The sequence below is a fragment of the Triticum aestivum genome, chromosome 2A (genome assembly GCF_018294505.1).
Source record: "Triticum aestivum cultivar Chinese Spring chromosome 2A, IWGSC CS RefSeq v2.1, whole genome shotgun sequence".
NCBI classification, from domain to species: Eukaryota; Viridiplantae; Streptophyta; class Magnoliopsida; order Poales; family Poaceae; genus Triticum; species Triticum aestivum.
Genome location: NC_057797.1, coordinates 724,083,813 through 724,100,267, shown reverse-complemented (window position 1 = coordinate 724,100,267; position 16,455 = coordinate 724,083,813).

Below are 16,455 nucleotides of genomic sequence, written 5' to 3'. Positions count from 1 at the left end.
TCGTATACGGATCACCTCGAGTGCTCGCTTATGATGAGCTTGAGCAAGAACAGCTGCGGCAAGACGACGTGCTGCTCCTTGAGGAAGATCGTCTTCAGGCTGCTGTACGAGCTGCTTGATACCAGCAAGCTTTGCGCCGCTATCATAGCCGCAAAGTTAAAGCCAGAAGCTTCGAGGAAGGCGACCTTGTTCTTTGGCGCATTCAGTCCGCCAAGAATTCCAACAAGTTGACGCCGAAGTGGGAAGGCCCTTATCGGGTGAGACGAGTCACAAGGCCTGGCGCTGTCCGCCTTGAGACCGAAGATGGCGTTCCGGTGAGCAACTCCTGGAACATAGAACATCTTCATAAGTTTTTCCCATAAGGCGCGGTTGCCGGAACCCGTTCCGGCAACCACCTTTTGTACAAGTCTTGCCGCTGTTGCATGTAATCCTTTGTACAAAGCCGGGCGCAGATCCCGTGCATAAGTAAAACCCCATGTGCTCCGCACAGCTTGTCCATTTCATGCGTTAGTTCCTTTCTTGCATGCGATTATCTGACACTTTGTGCAGCACTTACATCCGGTAAGCAGTAACGAGCCGAAGAGCTCCATATTATTATTTTCTCTTCTTTCCTTTTCTTTTAAAGGAAAAGAAGGTTCTCTCGCACACAAGTTTGCCGGGGGGGAAGGAGAAGATTGTGGTATGGGCCAGGCGTCGTTCAAACAAAGACTTGCCGTACCGGGAAGCAAATGAAAGAAAAGCTAAGTTGCCAAAGTTTGAGCAATCACTTTTTTAAATTTTTGAGTTATCTTCCTCGAATGACCCTGCTTTGTATGGAAAACATGTGCGCCCTTGCTTTGTTTCGAGTCCGCTCAACAGCTTAAGCGTGCTGCATCTAGTCGCGACAAGGTTTCTTGTCGGAAGCAGCGCCGCCAGCAGGCTGCTGAAGTTCCGCACTCAGCGCTCGCGGCTCGGGCGCCTGCACCGACAAGTTCCCTAGAAGCGTAGGGTGAAAACATACAAAGGAAGGAATCTAGTAGAGGAAATAACATTGCAATTGATAACAGAAATAAAGTTATATTACAAAGATAACTTGTCGCAGCTCTAACAGACTGTTTTCATAACATGACTAGCAGCGACAAGGGAAAAGAAGAAATGGGCGGCCTAATCTACGCGTCCGCCCTCGACTCTCTTGATCTTGCTCACCTTGTCCACAATGGGTGCGACAAGGGCCTTGAGTGCATCCAGATCGGCGTCAGGCGGCAAGGACCTGAGGACGTTGGTGAAGCTGAGGCCTAGATTGCGGAAGGCTACCTTCATCAGCACCTTCTGGAGAACCCCGGCGCAGATTTTGCGCGACTCATCGTCCAGCTGCTTCGGGATCCTCTCCCGGAGCCGCTGGAGTGCCGTCGCCACGCCCTTGAAGAATAGGCTGAGCTTGGCGCTGGGTTGAAGGCTCTCGTCGGAAGGATACCCAAAGTCCTCCATCCCCAGCTGCGCCAGCTCCTCGTTGATGACGGCGGCAGTGTTCACCAGACCCTCGGTCCAGTGCTCCACTGTGTCTCTGAACGAGTTCTGGGTAACTGCAATGCTCTCTAGCAGCGCCGCATCAGCCTTGACCTTCTCCGACAAGGTCTTCTCCTGCTCCTTGACGGCCTCTAGCATCTGCGTCAGCGTGGCCAGCTTCAGCTCCAGGTCTGCTTTCGAATCCTTGGCGGCGCTGAGCTCCTTGCCCCTCTCAGCAAGAAGGCCTTGCAGCTCACCATGGGCGGCAGCATCCTTCTCGCGCTCACGCTTGAGCGCGGCAAGCTCCTCGCCGCTCTTCCCAATATCGGCCTCCAGCTGCGCCACCTTCTCCTCTAGCTCTTTTTTGGCGGCCTCTGCAGTTGCCGCGACGTCCTTTGCCTCCTTGAGCGCCCCGCCAAGTGCTCGCTCACGCTCAGCGAGCTCTTCCTCGTAGCTGTCAAGGTGGGCCTTCCGCTGTACTAGTTCACCTTCCCGCGCGGACTGCTTCTCGGCAGCCAACCTTTGTTCCTCCTCAGCCTCGGCCTTCTCGAGAAGAAAGGCCGTGCGCTCCTCGTCGACTCGCTCTCGCTCCTGCGCCAGGGACCGGAGAGCTTCTTGATTTTGGCCCCGGAGCTCTTCCACGCGCTTTTCCATGTCAACTCCCGCCTTCGCGACAAGCGCTTCCCGGGAAGCCAGCTTGGCTTGCCGGGTGCGGTAGAGTGACAACAGCTTCCGCAGTAGCTGCTCCTCCTCAGGCTCGCCGCTGCTGCTGCTGGGCGCGTCAACCAATGACAGTCCAGCAGAGGCGAGCACCTCCCCGTCAAAAGTCTCCCCCTCGACTGGCGCCCTGGAGCTCGACGCCCAGGGTAGCTTGATGAAGATATTGTCACCGGCCTGCAAGTAGGCGCCGGGCTGGGGCTCCTCGGAGCCCGGCTCCGCAGAAGCGGCAGAGGGTTCGGCGGTCGGTGCAGCGCCCGGCGCTCCTGCAGCCTCAGGGTCGTCAGTGCGATCGCCCGACCCCTCGCCGGCTTCCGCAGCAGCAGCCCCGGTGGCCTCCTCGCCGGCGGTCTCATCAGCACCGGCACCTTCCTCGCCGGCGCCCTCTGTCTCCATTGGCTCAGCCGAAGATGGGTCTGAAGAACGAAGAAGGGAGGAAAATCAATCAAAAATCCAAGAAAAGAAAAACAGAAGAAGCAGAACCCAAGGGAAAGTTTCTGGGCAAGTGGATTACCTGCGCCAAGATCTTCAGTTGCGGCCTCGGTCGCCGCAGGATCAGCAGTGTCGTCCCTTGCCGGAAAGTCCCCCCTTGCCGGAGAGCGCTCCCTTGCCGGGGACTCCTCCCTTGGCGGCACAGTCGAAGCAGGTGGCACTTCGGGACCGGCCTCCGGGCACTCCTGATGAGGCTACTCTGCTCCTGCACAAGTCAACAAGCAAGAAATCAACAAAGGAAAAAGCACTCAAGCGCGCCCGGCAGCAGAAGGCTAAACTATGAACTTACGCTGGGGGCTGCGCTGGGAGCTGCTCGAAGGGGTGATTGCCGGGTCCGTCAAGGTGGTCTCGGGCCCACCTCCTGCTGACACGATGGGGTCATCCTCGATGACGATCACTGCGGCCTTGGCCCTCTTCGCCGCTCTCTGGGCCAGTGTTCTGAAAAGAAAGGAGTCCAGGTTGGGGCAAGTCAGATGCAAGATATAAACAGCAAGATTGAAGGATCATAAGAGCATCAAAGTAACTCACTCTTCTTCCTCCTCGTCGGAGCTGAGCGCGGAAAGATCGAAGTCCGGCCCTCCTCCGGTGCGGCAGGGTGGAGGAGTAGGATCCCTTGCCCGCTTGGCGGGGGCAGTGGCAGTGGCCCGGGAAGATCCCGCTCTAGTTGCCGCTGTTGCGTGAGGCGCTCCCACGGCAACATTGCTTGCCACGGTGGAGCGCGTCGTGCGGCTCGGTGGCTGTGGAGCCGGCTGCCGCCCCGATGCGTCCCCGGCCCTGCGAAGGCGCCTCCTTGGCGGGGCCGGGGGCTCCGCCTGCGGCAAGTTCTCTGAAGGCTCAGCCTCCTCCTCGCCGGCCTCGCTCGACTCGGCTTCGGAACCGGCAGGCTCCTCCTCGCCCATGAACTCCGCGCGTTCGGCAAGGTTTGCCGCCTCTGCAGCCTCCGCCTCCTCCACAGTAAACACAAACACACCCGCAGCAGCTGCGGCCGCAGCCTCTTCCGCCCTAGTAGCGATGAGCTGCAGCTCCTCGTCGGTGGTGTCACGGGTGAGGCTCTTCTGCTCGTCAGTGCGGACCGGCACTTCCTCCAAGGTGTCGAAGAACGATCGCACAACGTCATCCGCAGGCTCTTGCCAAGTTGGGACGATGCCGTGTGAATCGCACAACGGCATCATGGCACGGATCCGGTCAAGCGAAGAGTTATTGCACAAAGGAACTACGCCCCTCGGCAGTGTGAATGGGTGCTGGGGGTCGCGTTTGAATAATTCCAAGAGCATTGCATCCAACTCCAAGACGGTGAAGTTGTAGTTGAGTCCCGGCCGCAGCCTCATGATGTCCGCCGAATTCTTGAATTCCCAGGCGGGCCTCCCCCTCTCCTGCAGGGGGGCAATGCAGCGGCGGAGGAAATCTGCCCCGACAGCACCTACGGTGAGCCCGGCAAGCCTGAGGCGAAGAATCCTAGTGATGGCGATCTTCAGCCTCTCGTCTTCCGGGGCCACGTTGCTCCAGTCATTGCCGCGCACTATTGGAGTTTGGCGCACGGCGGTGAAGGGCTGCGGATTCTCCTCGACGATCCAGCACCACTCCGCTCTCCACTCCTCCCACTTGCTGCGGAGCTCACCCTCCAAGTACGCCTCTTTCTTGCCGACTCTCGAGACCCAGGCAATCCCTTCGGCAAGCGGCTCTCCTCTCTCTACCCGAGGTATGAAGAACTGGCGAAAAAGGGCAACACTAGGGTGGACTCCGACAAAGTTTTCGCACAAGTGTGCGAAAACTGCCATGGTCAGGACAGCATTGGGGGTGAAGTCAAGGAGGCGGAAGCCATATGTGTTCATAATGTCACAAAAGAACTCCGAGAAGGGCGGGCAGAGCCCGCAGTAGAAGAATAGCGGGAAGAACGGGTACCCGTTTGAAGCCAACTCCGAGGCAGCGGCTGGGAGTACCCTCGTGCGCGGATGCGCACGCGTCTCCATCGCCGAAAAGAGGTAGAAGTACTCCCTCAGCTCCTGCACGCCGAGCTGGGGGGTGAAGATCGCCCGCTCCTTCCGCAGCGCCGCGAGCCGCTGCGCCTCGTCTGACTTCACACCCTTTCCCTTGTCGGCTTTCGGGGCCATGGCGAAGGTGGTGGGGAAGGTCGACGGCATGGTGATACTGGTGGCAATGGGGGAAGCGGAACGCTGCTCTCTCGGCTTCGAGAAGAAGGGAGGAGCGGCGGTGTTTGTGAAGAAGGAGTAGCAGCAACCAGCGAGGGGGAACGAACTGCCCCTGTTTCCTCTGCTTATAAAGAGGGACGGGGCGGACGTTTCGGCCTTCCAAATAAACAACCACCCACGATCTCTCCCACGATGCCGCATTCAACGCGTGCCGTTATGGGAGAGTGCGGTGGATACGGAACAAGATTTGGCGTGGCCCAGCCCGCGTGTGCCCGTGCCCTGTCTTGGGCCTGGCCCAACAGCGCTCGGAACCGTGTCTGGCCCAGGCCCGGGGGCTCCTGTCGGTGTACTAGAATAGGGGTACCCTAGTACCCCGAACTTGTGCACGGGCAGTTGCAGCACCCCGCGGCAAAGGCTTGCCGGGCGAACGCCAAGATCCACCAAGGTTCCCTTGGAGCCATCCAAGAACAAAGTATTTAAGCTAAGGAGACAAGACCCCGGCAAGAGGAGCTTGCCGGGAAGGCCAACCAAGGCGCTCCAAGGAACTTTCCGTGACGCGCCACGCGCTCCGGCAAGGCAGCAAGGCCCCGGCAAGAGGAGCTTACCGGGAAGACTAAACAAGGTACACCGAGGCCCAGTGAGCGACGAGCTTCTGGGCCCGACGAAGATAACGACAGTGGCGAGGCGCTTGCCGTGGCAGGCGGCCACTCTGCGTCCACGCTCCAGCGCATCCACCAACGTGTCGCTCTGGGGGCCTCTCCGGGCGCGCGTGGCGGGAGGCTGTGCAGCCAGCGGTGCGCAGTGGCATGCGAAGCTGACAAGATCGCCATCGTGGCGAACGGTGGCGCCCCTAACGGTCCTTTTCTGCACTGTTCGGGTGACTCAGATGGGCATTTAATGCCCTTGTCCCCTGCCGTCAGGGTTAGGTAGGGTACACTGTACAAGCAACTGTATCAACTACCTCGCTTTTTACGTTTTTACCCTCCTCTGCGTTGCCACCTGTCGGTGACCCCTTTAGCGTATAAAAGGAGGCCCATGCGCAACGTAGAGGGGGTTCGGTTCGGAGCCTCGGACAATCGGCTTCGATTCATTCGTAGCCAAGAACACATCACACTCTCTCTCTGGAGAGCAAGAACACCAGATAATACAACCAGACAAGTAGTAGTAGGAGTGTTATCTCTCCGGAGAGCTCCGAAACTGGGTAAACTGCTCGTGTGCCTCGCCTCGATCTGCTCTTCATGCGACCTCCGCCCCCCGCCGAACCGAAAGGGGCCCGGTCCGCCGGCCCCATAGGTGTTCGTGGATCAGTTCTCCCCGACAAAAAGAGGCCAATGAAATTTTTGCGCAGTATAGGGTGGATGCCGGCCGTCCTCCCATAGAAGCAATTCTTTTCTATCAAGGAGATATAATGCATTTATGATCTTTAGATCATGTTTCTTTTAAAGAAAACCTTAGAAAAAAGTTCCTACCGATGCTCTTGTTAATAGGATCTCTAAACTTAATGATAATTTTGCCATCCAGAACAATGGGCTAAGTTTTTCCCTTGAACAAAGGCTCATGACTTTTTGCCAAAAGAATGATTATAATGATGAATTTATTGTGCAATATGAGGGGCCAAAGGAGGAACCAATACCTCCCGAGCTTGATCTTGGGGACTTTTGTCCCATTAAATTTAGCCCTTTTGATTACTTTTGCTTGCCACAAAGGAAGCTTGCTGCTGAACGTAGGGAGTATGAGATGAGCTTTCGCAATTTATCTTATCATTATCATGGCAATACCTAGATCTATCCTTGCTTTTATGCCTAGCTAAGGGCCGTAAACGATAGCGCTTGTTGGCAGGCAACCCAATTTTATTTTTATTCCTTGACTTTTGCTCCTGTTTAGTAATGAAAAATTTATCTAGCCTCTATTTTGGTTGTGTTTTTGTGTGTTTAATTAGTGTTTGTGCCAAGTAGAACCGTCGGGAAGACTTGGGGAAAGTCTTTTTGATCTTGGTGTAAAAACCAGAAACTTTAGCGCTCATGAGAATTGCTGCCATTTTTTTTATTGGAGAGTGATACTTAGTTAATTACTAGCAAAAGAGCCCGTGCGTTGCAACGGGAGAGAAAACATAACACCCACTCTTAACTCAACAACCATCACTCAAGACCACAATAGGTCCATCTCCTTTATTTTTGCGAGGCATCATATTTGTGTTGCCGCTTATCCTCCTTCTCATCCTCGCCGGCGATGGCCTCGGTGTTCACACAAAACAACAAAAATGTGTGTTGAATATGGTTAATCCTAAGGCGTCTCTCTCTCCCTCTCCCTCTCTGTCTCTCTCGCTCGCTTTCTCTCACTCTCGTGATGAGAAATCTGTTGTTTTCCCTTGAGACATTTTTCAGAGGTATGCATGTGTAGTTATCGATGTTTTCTTTTCTGTATATCGTTATTGTGGGGTGTTTATTTGTAATCCGGATCGCCGCTAGTATGAAAAAAAACCGAATCTTGCGCTATAAATTATAAGTTTGCTTCCATAACAATATTTAAAAAATATTTAACGGGTAAAATTAACATCATATTTAGATTCCACACATTTTTCTAATAAAATTTCATATATAATATGTTAAAATCGAAGTTATGGTTTAAAAGATATAGATAATTTAGAAAATCATTTGGTTTGACTCAAATATATTCCAAAATAATATTTAAAAATACTTAAGAGGTAAAAATAATCTCATATTCATATTCTACATATTTTTATAATCAAATTTCATATATAACATGTTCAAATCCGAGTTATGGTTTGAAAGATATGGATGATTTTAAAAAACATTTGTTTGACTTAAATATGATCCGTGGATGAATTATTTAAAACATCAAGGGGGTTTTCAAAAAATGTAAAATAACTGTTTGGGTGTGACTTAAATCCGGACGGCGGGTTGATTTCAAGAAAAGACAATGACTTTTGTGTAAAATACGAACATAACGATTCGTTTTAACTTAAAACAGGACTCCAGGTTGAATTCTCTGAAATAGAGGGACTTTTCTGAAAAATGCCATGACGGACGAAAGAAACCCAATTTGCTTTATTATTATGTAAAGATTTTTGCAGATGATTAATAGATAAATTCCTCACATCCAGCATTTTATTTTATAATTTTTGGGGTTCCAGATGTCTGCGTTAGCTACAGATTACTACACACTGTTCTGTTTTTGACAGATTCTGTTTTTCATGTGTTGTTTGCTTATTTTGATGAATCTATGGCTAGTAAAAGAGTTTATAAACCATAGAGAAGTTGGAATACAGTAGGTTTAACACCAATATAAAGAAAGAATGAGTTCATTACAGTACCTTGAAGTGGTGTTTTCTTTTATTTCGCCAACGGAGCTCACGAGATTCTCTTGTTAAGTTTTGTGTTGTGAAGTTTTCAAGTTTTGGGTAAAGATTCAATGGATTATGGAACAAGAAGTGGCAAGAGCCTAAGCTTGGGGATGCCCATGGCACCCCAAGGTAAAATACAAGGACACAAAAAGCCTAAGCTTGGGGATGCCCCGGAAGGCATCCCCTCTTTTGTCTTCGTTCATCGGTAACTTTACTTGGAGCTATATTTTTATTCACCACATGATATGTGTTTTGCTTGGAGCGTCTTGTATGATTTGAATCTTTGCTTTTTAGTTTACCACAATCATCCTTGTTGTACACACGTTTTTGAGAGACACACACATGAATTAGAATTTATTGGAGTACTCTATGTGCTTCACTTATATCTTTTGAGCTATATAGTTTTTGCTCTAGTACTTCACTTCTATCTTTTAGAGCACAGCGGTGGTTCTATTTTATAGAAATAATTGATCTCTCATGCTTCACTTATATTATTTTGAGAGTCCTTTAGAATAACATGGCAATTTTCTTTTAGGCATAATAAAAACTTTCATATAAGTGCATTGAATACTAAGAGAAGTTTGATACTTGATGATTGTTTTGAGATATGGAGATGGTGATATTAGAGTCATGCTAGTTGAGTAGTTGTGAATTTGAGAAATACTTGTGTTGAGGTTTATGATTCCCGTAGCATGCACGTATGGTGAACCGTTATGTGATGAAGTCGGAGCATGATTTATTTATCGATTGCCTTCCTTATGAGTGGCGGTCAGGGATGAGCGATGGTCTTTTCCTACCAATCTATCCCCCTAGGAGCATGCGCGTAGTACTTTGTTTTGATAACTAATATATTTTTGCAATAAGTATGTGAGTTCTTTATGAATAATGTTAAGTCCATGGATTGTACGCACCCTCACCCTTCCACAATTGCTAGCCTCTCTAGTACCGCGCAACCATATACCTTCCTCAAAACAGCCACCATACCTACCTATTATGGCATTTCCATAGCCATTCCGAGATATATTGCCATGCAACTTTCCACCGTTCCATTTGCCATGACATGCTTCATCATTGTCATATTGCTTTGCATGATCATGTAGTTGACATCGTATTTGTGGCAAAGCCACCGTTCATAATTTTTTCATACATGTCACTCTTGATTCATTCCCAGTACACCGCCGGAGGCATTCATATAGAGTCATATTTTGTTGAGTTGTAATTCTTGAGTTGTAAGTAAAAAGAAGTGTGATGATCATCATTATTAGAGCATTGTCCCAGCGAGGAAAGGATGATGGAGACCATGATTCCTCCACATGTCGGGATGATACTCCGGACAAAAAATAAAAAAAGAAAAGAAAAAAAGAGGCCAAAAAGAAGGCCCAAATAAAAAAAGAAAAAAATGAAATGAGAGAAAAAGAGAGAAGGGACAATGTTACTATCCTTTTTCCACACTTGTGCTTCAAAGTAGCACCATGATCTTCATGATAGAGAGTCTCTTATGTTGTCACTTTCATAAACTAGTGGGAATTTTACATTACAGAATTTGGCTTGTATATTCCAATGATGGGCTTCCTCAAATTTCTCTAGGTCTTCGTGAGCAAGCAAGTTGGATGCACACCCACTTAGTTTCTTTTGTTGAGATTTCATACACTTATAGCTCTAGTGCATCCGTTGCATGGCAATCCCTACTCACTCACATTGATATCTATTAATGGGCATCTCCATAGCCCGTTGATACGCCTAGTTGATGTGAGACTATCTTCTATTTTTTTGTCTTCTCCACAGCCACCATTCTATTCCACCATAGTGCTATATCCTTGGCTCACACTCATATATTGCGTGAAGATTGAAAAAGTTTGAGAACATCAAAAGTAAGAAACAATTGCTTGGCTTGTCATCGGGGTTGTGCATGATTTAATATTTTGTGTGATGAAGATAGAGCATAGCCAGACTATATGATTTTGTAGGGATAACTTTCTTTGGCCATGTTATTTTGAGAAGACATGATTTCTTAGTTAGTATGCTCGAAGTATTATTATTTCTATGTCAATATTAAACCTTTATCTTGAAACTTTCGGATTTGAACATTCATGCCACATTAAAAAAATTACATTGAGAAATATGTTAGGAAGCATTCCACATCAAAAATTCCGTTTTTATCATTTACCTACTCGAGGACGAGAAGGAATTAAGCTTGGGGATGCTGATACGTCTCCAACATATTTATAATTTTTGATTGCTCCATGCTATTATATTATCTATTTTGGATGTTAATGGGCTTATTTTTACACTTTTATGTTATTTTTGGGACTAACCTATTAACCAGAGGCCCAGCCCAAATTGCTGTTTTTTTGCCTATTTTAGAGTTTTGCCGAAAAGGAATATCAAACGGAGTACAAATGGAATGAAACCTTCAGGAGCGTTATTTTGGAACAAACGTGATCCAGGAGACTTGGAGTGGACGTCAAGAATCAATCAAGGAGGCCACGAGGCAGGGGGCGCGCCCTCCACCCTCGTGGGCCCCTCATTGCTCTACCGACCTACTTCTTGCTCCTATATATATCCACGTACCCCGCAAACATCCAGGAGCACCATGAAAACCTAACTCCACCACTGCAACCTTCTGTACCCAAGAGATCCCATCTTGGGGCCTTTTCCAGAGCTCCGCCGGAGGGGGCATTGATCACAGTGGGCCTCTACATCAACTCCATGGCCTCTCCGATGATGTGTGAGTAGTTTACTTCAGACCTTCGGGTCCATAGCTAGTAGCTATATGGCTTCTTCTCTCTCTTTGGATCTCAATACAAAGTTCTCCTCGATTCTCTTGGAGATCTATTCGATGTAATCTTCTTTTGCGGTGTGTTTGTCGAGATCCGATGAATTGTGGGTTTATGATCAAGTTTATCTATGAACAATATTTGAATCTTCTCTGAATTCTTTTATGTATGATTGGTTTATCTTTGCAAGTCTCTTCGAATTATCAGTTTGGTTTGGCCTACTAGATTGATCTTTCTTGCAATGGGATAAGTGCTTAGCTTTGGGTTCAATCTTGCGGTGCTCGATCCCAGTGACAGAAAGGGAAACGACACGTATTGTATTGTTGCCATCGAGGATAAAAAGATGGGGTTTATATCATATTGAATGAGTTTATCCCTCTACATCATGTCATCTTGCTTAAGTTGTTACTCTGTTCTTATGAACTTAATACTCTAGATGCATGCTGGATAGCGGTCGATGTGTGGAGTAATAGTAGTAGATGTAGGCTGGAGTCGGTCTACTTGTCGCGGATGTGATGCCTATATACATGATCATGCCTAGATATTCTCACAATTATTCTCTTTTCTATCAATTGCTCGACAGTAATTTGTTCACCCACCGTAATACTTATGCTATCTTGAGAGAAGCCACTAGTGAAACCTATGGCCCCCGGGTCTATTTTCCATCATACAAGTTTCCCATCTACTTTATTTTGCTATCTTTTACTTTCAATCTATATCGTAAAAATACCAAAAATATTTATCTTATTATTATCATCTCTATCAGATCTCACTCTTGCAAGTGGCTGTGAAGGGATTGACAACCCCTTTATCGTGTTGGTTGCGAGGTTCTTATTTGTTTGTGTAGGTATGAGGTGACTCGCGCGTGGTATCCTACTGGATTGATACCTTGGTTCTCAAAAACTGAGGGAAATACTTACGCTTCTTTACTGCATCACCCTTTCCTCTTCAAGGGAAAACCAACGCAGTGCTCAAGAGGTAGCACCTATTGCACTAGGGCTCCGCACGGGACGCTACTCGCCCCACAAGAGATCATACCCACTCACCAAAATCCTAGACTCAGCCAGGGGCATCCCTAAGTAAGATATGGGGAATCACGTCAACCTATAGTTGAGGTTATCCGCGATCCAAAGCTGCTTAGCCTCCGAATAGCCAAGGACCACTACATCGCTCTTATCAAAGTTAATCATAAGTCCAGACATTTCCTCAAAGAAGAGCAAAAGAAACTTAAGATTGACAATGTCCGAGTCCGAGCCTTCCACCATAATCATGGTGTCATTCGCGTACTGCAAGTGAGTAACCCCCCATCCGGGATGAGGTGACTAACTACACCCTTATGATGGCCAGCCAACTTGGCCTTATCTATGATGCCCGCAAGGGCATCAACTGTGAGGTTGAAAAGCAAGGGGGAGATAGGGTCCCCTACTTTACCCCTCTGGAAGCCTGGCAAAAGGGTCCCACCTCGCCATTGATGTTGATCGATGTGTTCCTAGATCTAACCAGTTGCACGATTTAGGAACACCAACTCTCGTCAAATCCTCGACGCTCTATCACCAACCTCAAAAAGGACCAGTCCAGATGGTCATACGCCTTCTGGAAGTCCAATTTGAGGAAGACCCCCTTAAGCCCCTTTGACGCCACGTCATGGACGATCTCGTGAAGGGAAGGAATCCCGTCATGGATCCGCCGGCCCTTCAGGAACGTGGACTGAAGGGGGTGAGCAACCTTTCCGCCATGGGGGATAAGCGAGTTGCGCAAAGATTCGCTCCAACACGTTGATCACCATGATGGGGCGGAAGTGCCGAATATCTGTCGCCCCGACTACTTTGGGGATCAGAGATATGACACCATAGTTAATCCTAGCCATGTCCAGGGTTCCAATATAGAACTCATGAAACATGGGCATAATGACCGGGCATAAGATCCCCTAGAATTTCTGGAAAAAGACTACCAGGAGGCCATCCAGCCCCGGGGCCGAGCAAGCTTTCATAGACGCAATCGCTCGACCCACCTCCTCAGGGGAGAATGGTAGAGTAAGTTCCGCATTCTCCATATCGATGACCTGGTCAGCAAGCGGCCAGGAGTTAGCGCAGAGAGAGACGCCTCCGCGCGGCTCAGCTGAGAACAAATCCTTATAAATGAGTAAATATGGGTGGAGATGTCCTCTGGGCTTTCCAGAAGAACATCTCCATCCTAGAGGAAAGGGATGGCACACTTCCTCCTCCGGCCATTAGCAATCACCTGAAAATAGGCAGTGTTCGCATCCCCCTTAAGGAGCCAGTTCTGCCCCCCTCGACACTGTAAGAACAGCTCCTCGCTCTTGTAAATGTCCATGAGCGAGGCCTCGAGGGCGTATCTCCTAAGCCAGTCGTCAGGAGACAAGCCCTTCCCGTCAGCAAGGTCATCCAACACCTTAATCTGATCTAGCAGGGCCCCTTTACGGGCCCAGAGGTCAGCACCAAGGTTCGCCCCCAGCCATTCCTGGCCTGACGAGACAATTTAGCACATTGATGCCAGACATGCACAACAGAAAACACACGAGGTGGGGACACGATCGCCTCTAGCCAGCGGTCGCAAACCATCTCAAAGAAACCCGGTTGCTCCAGCTAGAATGTCTCAATGCGGAAGTGACGGGTCTTAGGGGGGCCTCATCCCCCAACGAGAAAAGCAGGGGAGTATGATCAGAGCCAATCCGAGTGACCGCCTTGGGAGAGCACAATGGGAACATCACTTTCCACTGAGCCGACACAAAGACCCGAGCTAACACACTCTGGATGGGGTCCGCCTGCTTATTCGTTGACATAAACCTAGCCCCTACACGGGCTATCTCACGGAGCGCAAGGTCCGCAATGGAGTCGTCAAATAGACGCATGCGGACCCGATCAACATTAGGCGAGCTTTTATCAGAAGCCCGCCTTGTTATGGTCTAGGTCGACCCCGCTGTCTTTATCGTGTTACTAGTCTCATCAATACCAGTCCGTTATAGATTTTATAATTGAAGTGCAATAAAAGTCCAGTCTAGATTGGAAAGAGGAGGAAGAAGTCTCCAACCACACACACACTCGGTAAGCTTCCCGAAGAACCATCACCTCAATTGTTATCTTCTATAGCCGCATACCATTTTCTTCACTTCCGCACAAAGCATTTTGTGATGAATATGGCCACATCTTGCATCCCCATTTCATCCTCTGCTTCCTGACCTCATTCTGCTAATCTGATGATACTCTTACACATGCAAAGCCACTCTTTTCCAATGTTTTAAATAGTAGGCTATGGCATTTAGCGGCAACCCTTAAAAACAGCTATAGCGGCAAATTGTACATGAAATCATTTAGCGGCAACACCCTCAAACAACTATAGCGGAGTTATAGCGGGGCTATAGATAGCTATTTAAAACTATGCTCTTTTCTGGCGACAAGCTCATCTCCAGCAAGGTGGTCTTTGCTCTCGGCTTCTTCGGTCCAGCAAGCTCCAACACAAGCGTATACCTTGGTATATGGCACAACCAGATCCCCGATCGACGCTTTTTGTGGGTCGCCAACCATGATAACCCAATCACCACACCTTCTTCTGCCACGCTCGCCATCACAAACAGTTCTGAGTTGGTGTTGTCGGACTCCCAAGGCATCACTTCCTGGGTGATGAAGAACATCACCTTTGGGGGAACCGGAGTTGCTGCGGTGCTGCTCGACACGGGTAACTTTGTTCTCTGCTTTGCAAACGACACATATATTTTGCAAAGGTTCGATCATCCAACCGATACCATTCTACCAACCATGAAGTTTCTTGTGAACCACAAGGGACAAGTAGGTGGTAGCCTCATTGCTTGGAAGGGCTGAAATGACCCATCGTCCGGGGACTTCTCGTGCAGCGGTACCCCAGTCTCCCTGGATCTTCAAATGCTCATTCGGATTGGGACCAGACCGTACTACCGAGGTGTGTGGAATGGTCAAATAGTGTCCGGTGGCATGTACTTGATCAATAGCAGCTCCATCATCGTCCAAACAACCATCACCTACAAGATGAACTCTAATTTATGTTCAGTGTCTTTGATGGATCACCATTCACCTTCTTCATGCTTGAGCACACTGGCAAGTTGACATCTCTAAGCTGGAACAATCAGTCATCCGCATGGGTACCCACCCTGTTGCTGCATGTGACATCTACTCTTCATGTGGACCATTTGGATACTATGACCTCGCCGTGGGAGGGGCAACTTGTCGGTGCCTCGATGGGTTCGAGCCTAATGATCTTGACACTTCAAGGGGATGTCAGAGAAAGGAAACACTAACATGCGGAAAGCAATCTCATTTCGCGCCCTTGTCTCTGATGAAGGTCCCTGACAAGTTCTTGCATATACCGAATAGAAGCCTGGAAGAGTGTGAGGCTGAGTGCAGCAACAATTGCTTGTGTACGGCATATGCTTACACAACTTTCAACCGTGGTGTTGCTAAGGCCAATCTGTCAAGGTGTTTGGTTTGGACAGGAGAGCTTATCAACACTGAGAAGTATTCCGGCGACTCTTTGTTTACTCCAGGGAAATCTGTTAACTCTGGCGAAAATTTGTACCTCCGGCTTACTGACTCACATGGTATGCACCATCGCATCCTAGCTTCTTTTCTTTACCTTCTTTCAGATTCATTTTACCTTGTTTCTTGTGTTCATAGTGGGGGTTGTCTGGATGCTTTTCATGGACACTTTTCCCTTATACCAGTCTGTGGCAACAAACTAAATAAAACCAATGTTTAAACACTTATACAATAACGATTAGGCATATAGGAATGAAAGATAAAAAAATTGGTGTGAACTTACTCAAGTGCATATGTGATGCTAGCTTTCCTGCATGCGCAATGGGTGTTTTTCGCTGCAAATAATTCACGCCTGAATCAGCCAATGATTGAATGATTAGAAGAACGACACAATATTAACAAAAAAAGAGTTCCTCCAAAACCAACTTGTTGATGATTATTAATGTTCTTAATTGTATTACTAAACATGCACACGCTGAGTCACAGTTAGTGTCCGCCTATTTTTTGTGTAACGTAGTTTTATCTCTTATGCTTCATGATTTACATATGTAGAGTGAGTTTCTTGGTTTGTCACTATACCGTACGCAGAAAGCTAAGAGCATCTCCAGCCATTGGAGGCCCCTAGGACAATCGTCTGGCCAAAAATATCACGTCGGGGGGGGGGGATGAAACGCGAGTGCGTTTTCCCAGCCGTTGGTGCGCCCAGGACAATCAACAAATGTGATTGAGTGGACCAAGAAAAAGGATGCGTGGGGGAATATTATTGATTGTTGCTTTCGCCGGCGCTCCCAACAGCCCCCAGCGTGCCGGGTTTCTCCTTGGTTTGCCGACACTATTTTGAGGTCTTGGGGGCGCTCGGGGGGCATGACTGGGCCGTTTTTGCCCTTTTTACATTGCCGGCACACAAAAAGTGGCCCTGCAGGGACTCTTGGGGGCGCGGC